The sequence below is a fragment of the Oryx dammah genome, unplaced genomic scaffold (assembly GCF_014754425.2).
Source record: "Oryx dammah isolate SB20612 unplaced genomic scaffold, SCBI_Odam_1.1 HiC_scaffold_6, whole genome shotgun sequence".
NCBI lineage: Eukaryota > Metazoa > Chordata > Mammalia > Artiodactyla > Bovidae > Oryx > Oryx dammah.
Genome location: NW_024070190.1, coordinates 28,699,345 through 28,708,132, shown reverse-complemented (window position 1 = coordinate 28,708,132; position 8,788 = coordinate 28,699,345).

The window sequence follows — 8,788 nt, the reverse complement described above, 5'->3', positions numbered from 1 at the left end:
AGGAGGAGAAGGGGACAACCGAGGATGAGATGGCTGGATGGCATCACAGACTCAATGCACGTGAGTCTGAGTGAACTTCGGGAGTTGGTGATGGACAGGGAGGCCTGGCATGCTGCGATTCATGGGGTCGCAAAGAGTCAGACACGACTGAACGACTGAACTGAACTGAACTGATATATATTTTAAGTTATTATAATAATAATAATTTAAAAAGCAACATTTTAAGTCAACCTGGGGGATTGTCAGATTGACTACCTTTTATGAAAATTAAGAAACCTAATCAAGACTTATCCGAATGAATGGCTACCCTACTTCTGTTGGGCAGTGAGCCAGAAGAGAATCTGTAAGAAAGATAAGAATCTTTCTCAAGGAAACAGTGGCTGTCTGTTCTGGCACACGAGATGAATGATCCCCACTCTGGCCTCTCAGAGCACTGGTGCTTACCTGGGTTGGTGCTTATGGCAAAATCCAGAGGCTTGTGTGGTTCTGAAAAAAAAAATCACATTTAAAAATTATTGTTGTTTCATGGTAAAATAATATATTTGAACTATTACTTAATTTTTAACAATTCTGGCTATTTCCTTCTCTTTGTCTCTCCCTGACTCCCTCTCTTTTCAAGGTAGCCTGTTCTATACTAGGTGCCTCAGGGAAGAGATGGGGCAGCAGAAAGAGAAAAAAAAACAAAAGGCTCATCCTTGCTTTTGACTTTCAAAGATTTAGGGATAAAGACCCAGGGAAAGGAAAAATAATGATCAGAGAGACTATCTTACTCTCAAGAGTAGAAAATGGGGAAATGGGAGGATTAGAGGGGAAGATGCTGGGAGGATGGAGGCCGATGCTGGTGGTGCGGAGACAGCCTCCAGGGAGCTCAGAGCTTCCTCTGAGAGAAGATGAATCAACACCCTGGCCCACAGCCTCCGTCTAAGGGCTGGGAGGGGCATCAGGAAAGTCCTGGAGTCCTGCAGGGCTTCAGGAGAGGTCGCTCCCTCTTCTCTCTCTAGGCAACTGCTTCAGTCTTTTCTCTCACTGCCAAACATCTTTTTGTTCCTCTGTCTGGTTGGCTGAACATGGCTGCTTCCAGGTTTCATGCCTTGATTTAACACCCAGAGCCAGACTGACTTCTCTCTCGATTCCCTAATCCTTGCTCCTGGAGCCATCTGTGACTGGCCTAGCTTGGATCAGGTGCCCAACACGCATCCCCAGGCACCCCTGGACCATTCTGCTGTGTTTAGGGGCTGAGGTGTCTGTAACAGTCACATTTGGTGTCAGCTTTCCCTCCATCCCAGTCCTGTCTTCCTAGTTTCCTTACAGGTGGCACTTCCCCATAAACCTGCTGTGTGCAGCTCTCCATCATCTGAGCATCTATCTCCAATCTAAGATACTCGCCTTGCAGACTTTGTCCCCATAGGCTATCTGGGGTCAACACTGAGGGCTGTGGTCACTTACCTGTCTGGAAAGCGCTTCCTTGGAAAGCGAGGGGGCTCTAAACACCATTCCACATCAGCAGACAGTGGGAGATTGAGGGAACAGCACTGGGATGAGAGAATTTGGGAGCCCTGGGTTCTGCCACCGGTGAACTGTGTGACTTGGCCAATCAGTCACTCCTCTGACTCACAAGTTTCTCAAGTGCAAAACAAGGATAGAAATTTCCCACCTCACAGGGTTAATTCACAGTTCATTTAGAGGATCTAAGTAAATGGGTCTCTATCAGTGCTTGGCACAAAGTAGAAATATTATACATATGTGAAAAGGTTGGCTTTCAGAGCTTTCTGACCATCTCCATGCCTTCCTCCCTCTGTCCCCACACCCATCCCACTCTTTCATACCAGGACAGGTGTGGCCATCAGCAGAAGGACCACATGACCCTCACCAGGAACCTATAGCTTCGTGACCTGTTATCACTTTCTTTGGCACTCTGCAGAGACTTTGCTTACACTGTATACGTGTTAAGTTATTTTGAAAAGATAAGTCATTGTATGTCATATTCTCTGCTCAAAAGGCTTCCCATCCCACTTAGGATCTAGCACGCTGGCCCTATCATCATTCTGACCCTTTTCTGCTCTTCATCCTCTATCACTTTCTCCAGCCATGTTTGTCTCCTAGCTATGTGTCAAACACACTAGACATATTCCCACCCCAGGGCCTTTGCACATACCACACTCCCTCTCGCTGGAATGCACTTCCACCTGGCTCAGTCTCTCACACCTTCATGTTCTTACAGAAAGTCAGTGAGACCTTTCCTGACATCCCCGGCCCCATTTAAAATAGCAAAACTCCTTTAGCATTGCCTCTCCCCTCTCCACTTTAGCACTTGTTACCATCTGACATGCCTTGTATTTTATTTATTCATTGCTTATCTTTATTAGAATGTAGACTCCTAGACTCCATGAGGCAGAGAAGGCGATGGCACCCCACTCCAGTACTCTTGCTTGGAAAATCCCATGGACAGAGGAGCCTGGTAGGCTGCGGTCCATGGGGTCGCGAAGAGTCAGACACGACTGAGCGACTTCCCTTTCACTTTTCACTTTCATGCATTGGAGAAGGAAATGGCAACCCACTCCAGTGTTCTTGCCTGGAGAATCCCAGGGACGGGGGAGCCTGGTGGGCTGCTGTCTCTGGGGTCACAAAGAGTCGGACATGACTGAAGTGACTTAGCAGCAGCAGCAGACTCCATGAGGACAGGGCGTTTTGCCCATTTCATTCTCTACTATAGCCCATGACAGTATCTGGCGTTCTATGAGTGCTCAGTATAATTTTGTTAAATGAATGAATGAATGTGTTTACAGGCACTTGAAACTGAAGACTGCAAACCTACTAGTGAAAGCAATGGTACATCAATGTCAGCCCATGGGAAATGAGGGACAAGAGACCCAGGCTTAGCTAGAATCTCTAAGATTTCCTGCCAGGCCAAAGCAGGACCCAGGCTCTCTCCCGCTGCACCAGCCCGAGAGTGTTGAGGGCAGGAGCCACCTGTCTGTTAGCTGAGTGACCACCTTAGTCCCTAGCAGATGCTCAGTGAATGTTTGCTGGTTATGCCAATGCATCAAGGTGCTGGGAGCCGAGGGGCAGTAGCTGTGCCTTTGGTCACAGGGGAAAAGATGCTGATATATTCATCTGCCTCTTATCTCAGCCCTTGGCACTGGCCAGTGTTTCCCAAAGTGTGTTCTGTAGAACCCCAGCGCTAATACGTGTTATGGATGCTAATAGGTGTTAAGTGGGAAAGGGTTTCGTGGTCAAACAAACTTGAGAAATGCTGGATTAAATAAAGTAAAACTTGTTTCCTGACTTCTGGACTCTTTAAGAGTCTTTACTATGTCAATATAAATTATAAATCCAAAAGGCGGCTTATATTTTGAAAACGTTTCCATACTTATCTGACCACAAAGCACATTTTTCAAAGAGAATGGGGTTCCACTGAGTTTTCTTTGGGAAACACTGACCTGGCTCACACCTATCAGACACAGAAGAGATTTGGGAGGAAGTCTAGTGCATCACTTCCTCTTCACAGAGGAGGCAAGAGAGGCAAAGACCAAAGGGGCATAAAGGGATGGATTGCAGGAAACACAGCAAGTTGGGTCCAGAGCTAAAATTCATCTCTGGTCTCCAGGACACTTGCTGCCTTTGGTCTTAACTGCTGTGGTTCTGAACTCTGGCTTGTCAGGCCCACTTTGCTTACTTGCACTCTCAGAGTCACAGATACTTGGAATAGGAAGGCCCTCAGAGACATGGACGTTCCACTCCTAACCTCACTTCCTGTTTGTGACCAGCTTCCCGGCCATGACCCACCTTTGGGCTTGGAACCTGTACCCAGCTATCCAGTGCTCCTCTCCAATACCTCCCCCTCTGCCCATCCCTGGTGTGGGTGTTCCTGCCCACAAACCCTGGTTTTCAAAGTGTGGTCTCAGGGCCAGCAACGTCAGTACCACCTGAGAACTTGCTAGAAATGCAAATTCTTTGACTTAACCTCGGACTTACTGAATAAGAAACTCAGGAGGCAGAGGCCAGTGATCTGTGTTTTAAAAAGCCCCCAGATGGTGCTTCTTTTCAATTTTATTGGATTATAGTCGACTTACAATTTTGTGTGAGTCCAGGTGTACAGCTAATTGATTAAGTTATACATACACACATATTCATTCTTTTTCAGCTTCTTTCCCCATATAGGTTATCGAAGAATATTGAGTAGAGTTCCCTGTGCTGTACAGCAGGTCCTTGTTAGTTATGTTTTATATATGTGTGTGTGTATATATATAATATATATAAAATATACACACTACATGCATATATATACACTTATGTATGTAGTGTGTATGTTAATCCCATAGTGTGTATGTTGATCCCAAGCTCCTAGTTTATCCTTCCCCCTAGCCCATGTTTCCTCTTTGGTAAACATAAGTTTGTTTTCATTATCTATATTTATAAAATAGAACTTATTTTCTGCTTTGTAAATAAGTTCATTTGTATCATTTTTCAAAATTAGATTCCATATATGAGTGATGTCACGTGATATCTGTCTTTCTCTTGTCTGGCTGAGTTTACTTTATGACAATCTCTAGGTCCATGCATGTTGCTGCAAATGGCATCATTCCATTCTTTTTCGTGGCTGAGTAGTATTCCATTGTGTGTGTGCACGACACCTTCTTTATCTGCTCTTCTGTTGATGGCTGTTTAGGTTGAGTCCATGTCTTGGCTACTGTAAACAGTGCTGCCATGAACTTAGGGGTGCATGTATATTTTTGAATTATGGTTTTCTCTGGATATATGCCCAGGATTAGGATTGTTAGATCACATGGTAGTTGTATTTTTAGTTTTTGTTTTCAAGGAGCCTCCATACTATTCTGTATAGTGGTTGTACCAATTTGCCCCTAGATGCTTTTGACTCACACTGAGGTTTACCAACCACTGCTCTCAGCTGACTTAACTCTGCTCAAGCAGCTGAGGGAAAGGCCTTTTCTTAGCCTCCAGGCCCCCTAGTAAGTAGAGCAGGCACCTTCTCTTTGCCCGGTAAGGGTCACGGACAACCCCAGACACAAAATCTTCTTTAGAGATTCTTATAGCTCAATGGGTTCCAACCACTTGAACTTGGTGCCACCTAAGCCCTGAAGTTAATTTCTATGCAGCCCCATTTTATTAGTTGGTCTAATTGATAGAAACAATTTTATAAAACAGCCTTGGGTTGGGGGTTGTTCAGGGTTGAGTTGCATCTGTCAACACAGTCAACACCACCTCTGAAAGAAATCATGGTGGGAAGAAGGCTGTGCAAAGCCCACTTTGAGGGATCTGGACACGTCTGAGGCTTACCTCAGTCCACTCAAGCCGAGGTGGGACCCTTTCAGTGAATCAGGAGAAGTGCTTCAGCTGGGTTTAGTAGCTCGATTCTGGGACATTTTCCTCTCAAATCCATCTGCTTTCTATATTTCCCTCCAGGCTGATGTGGGCCTGACTCAATGGTGACCTCAGGGTTGCCGCACTGAACAGTTCTCAGGAATGCCGTTGTGTGCAATGCAAAGTCTATGTGGCCAGAGGTGGTGGTCCCCGGACCTCTACTCTCTTCCCTCAGAGAGAGGATAAGCCTTCTTCCTGCTCTCCACCCACTCCTGGTTCTTCAGGTGAACAGGAAGCCCTTCAGAAGGGCCCACTGGAAGGTTGGCTGGGAGGGGGTGGGGGTGCTATCTGCTGGCTTCTGAGAGATGCAGCTGTGAAAGTCTCCATGTTGTATCTCCCATCACGGGGAGGGTATTGGTCACACACTCACTCACTCACTCACCCACTCACTCAGCCCGGGCAGCAGTGCCAGCTGCTGTGGCAGCCCTCCATCCATCCTTGTCATTCAGGGGCCTCTGAAAGTACGCCTGTCAATATAATGCACGGCCTGTTGAGGGGAAGTGACATTTTGAATAGTGGACACTTTTCCAGGAGCATTCATCCTGGGTCAGCCTCATGATAAATAAACACATGTGGCGTCTGGAGTCGGCAGGCAGGATACAATGACCGAGACGCCGGCACAGATGCACATACCATAAGGCTGCGTTGACGGGATAGAGGGAGGATGTGAGAGAACCGGAGAGGGAAGGCTCTGGGAGCTGACTTGGGGAAGAATTTATCTCCCTTCTTCCTCTGGGGAAAACAGGAAGCAAAGGGAGCTTCAATTTCCCTTTACCCCTGAACCACCAGAGGGGGGTTCCCATCACCCCCTTTGCTCCTCACCTGTCCCCACCACCCCCACAAAAAGAGCCCTAGTCCCCATCTTAATTACCCCTAACAGTGTCCTAATCAAAGTATTTATAAGGCTTACTGCGTTTGTCTTCCCGTTCCTATGAATAAAGTCTGGGAATGGAGGGAAGAAATATGGGTGGGTGACAGGGTTTTTAATGGTGCCTCACCTTAAATGCATTTTAAAATATGTAAATCAATAAAAAAATTATTTGTAATAGCAGCCTAAGAGTGCTGGTTAGCCTGGCTCGGAGTGAAATGCATGCTACAAGCCCTATTACCATACATCCTGGGAGCTGTAGTTAGGATTAATCTGTCAAAGGGGATGGTTTAGTGTTGATGAATATGACATGTGACCATTAACGATGTTGATTTTATCTCCCGAGATTAGCATGATTTACTTCGGATGGATAATAATGTCATTTGCTTGATGCAGTAGATCTGTTTACGAGCTGATTAAATTGTAAGGCCTTGCCTCATTTCATGCTATTTGGTTTACAGCTTCATTACCACAATCACAAAAGCTGGGGAAATGTCCCACATTCCATGTCACAATAAATCACTGCTTCTCGTGGCTGGGATGGATTTTAGCAGTTCTGCCCAGCACAGACCATTCTTGGCTCCCCACTAATCTGTGATCCAGAATACATTAGGGGGATCTTCAGGAACACTGGAATGAGAGGGGGCAGGAATCCTCTTGGATCTTTTAATTGAGATTAAGGAAGTCCTTGAGTAATTAGCTGTAACAAATTAGCTTATCATTTAGACAGTGAAGTCACTGTTTTTGTCGTAGGGGCGATTACCATAAATACACAGAAAAGTGATGCTCAATGAATTGGAGGGAAGCTCCTAAGCAAATTTCATTTTCACGCAGTTATCCTTTGCTCTGGGAGAGAGGTGACCTGGATGCAAGGTGTGTGGGGGCGTTCTGTGCGTTAGATTCTCAACCCTGCCATGCTTCTTCAAAGTGGACAGGGTGGGCCCTTGCACCATGCACGCACAGCAGAGCCCTGGCCACCTCAGCACCTCGGGGTGGGGTGTGCTGAAGCAGAGGGAAGAGTGGAGGGCACCTGGGTCAGAAGAGAATCACAAAACTGTTCGTGCCAACTCTGCATCCAGAGTGGCCTGGTAGCGGGGTTCTCTACTCTGTGCACGTGGGAGAAGGAAGGGGCACGTGAAATGGAAAAAACAGAGCCCTTCACCCCTCAAGAAGCTGGGCAGGCAGAAGACAGGCTGGAATGACTATTTCTAACAATCCCTAAGAGCTTTGGAGTTCTTAGTAAATGCCAGGTCCTATTCTCACCACAGAGACCACTCTGTGAGGATGGGATTATTATTCTCATCCCACGTTACAGATGAAGAAACTGAGCCTCTGTGGGAGGTTAAACGACATGCCTAAGGTCACAGAGCTGGTCAGAGCAGAGGTGGAACTTGAACCCAGATGACAGGGCCCTGGAGCTTGGCACAGTGCCTGTAGGCCGATGTCGTCTTTGGTTCAGAATGAGGCCACTGGGGCAAGGGCGGAGACTTTTCAGGACTTTTGCTTCTTACTCCTGAACTGAAGCCTGTGACAGTGAATGGGTCCTGTCTGCAATTAATTAGGATCAGCGGTAATCAGGAGTGCTGAGATCAGGTCTTAAATAGGAACTTTAGTCAGATTTTGTGATGAGCAGTCACAAAAGATGTAAAACTATACTTTCTGAAGGTCAGGTCTTTGGGAATAAAAGCAATCATTTCAATGGGCACAGATAGCTTCTCTCTGCTTTTTGGCCGAGTACCTCTCTAGGATGCTATAGGTTGAAGGGAAAGATTGTGAACCTCTGAAAGTTCTGCATAAGAGGTGGTCCTATTCCAAAGCTCCATGCAGATTCACTTCTGAACTTGAGATGTGGTCCTCAGATGCCTGCATCCCTTAACCAGAGCTCATCACTGTCCCCTTACAGTAGAGGACACATGGCCCTCCAGTCTCCATTCTCCTTTTGTCCTGTCCTAGAACTCTAATGTATAATCGACTTTAACACAATGCATTTCCAAGCCTCTTTTGCCGCTAGATAAGCCATATGACTAATGTGGCTGCCATTTATTAAGCATTTATTCTGAGCCAGACCCTGTACTAAGTGTTGGTTGAGACAAAGATACATAAGGTTAGAACATAGTCCTCAGACAACCTGGCTGCCACCTGTCTGTCACTCGTTGATCTGGCAATCTGTCAAGTGTTTAATTGATCTATCAGTCAATCAGCATTTCAGCTACTTGATCAATGGCCAGACCTTTGGCCTGTCAGGAATTAGTCCTAGTATCGAACCTTCCAGATGCATAGAGAACAGACTCTGGCCGCAGATGTGGGATGTGTAGAATTTGATGCAAGGCACAGGGATAAATGCCCAAGAAATCAACATGCTCTTATCTTCAGTTCAGTTCAGTCACTCAGTCGTTTCCGACTCTTTGCGACCCCGTGAATCACAGCAGGCCAGGCCTCCTTGTCCATCACCAACTCCTGGAGTTCACTCAAACTCACGTCCATCGAGTCGGTGATGCCATCCAGCCATCTCATCCTCGGTTGTCCCCTTCTCCTCCT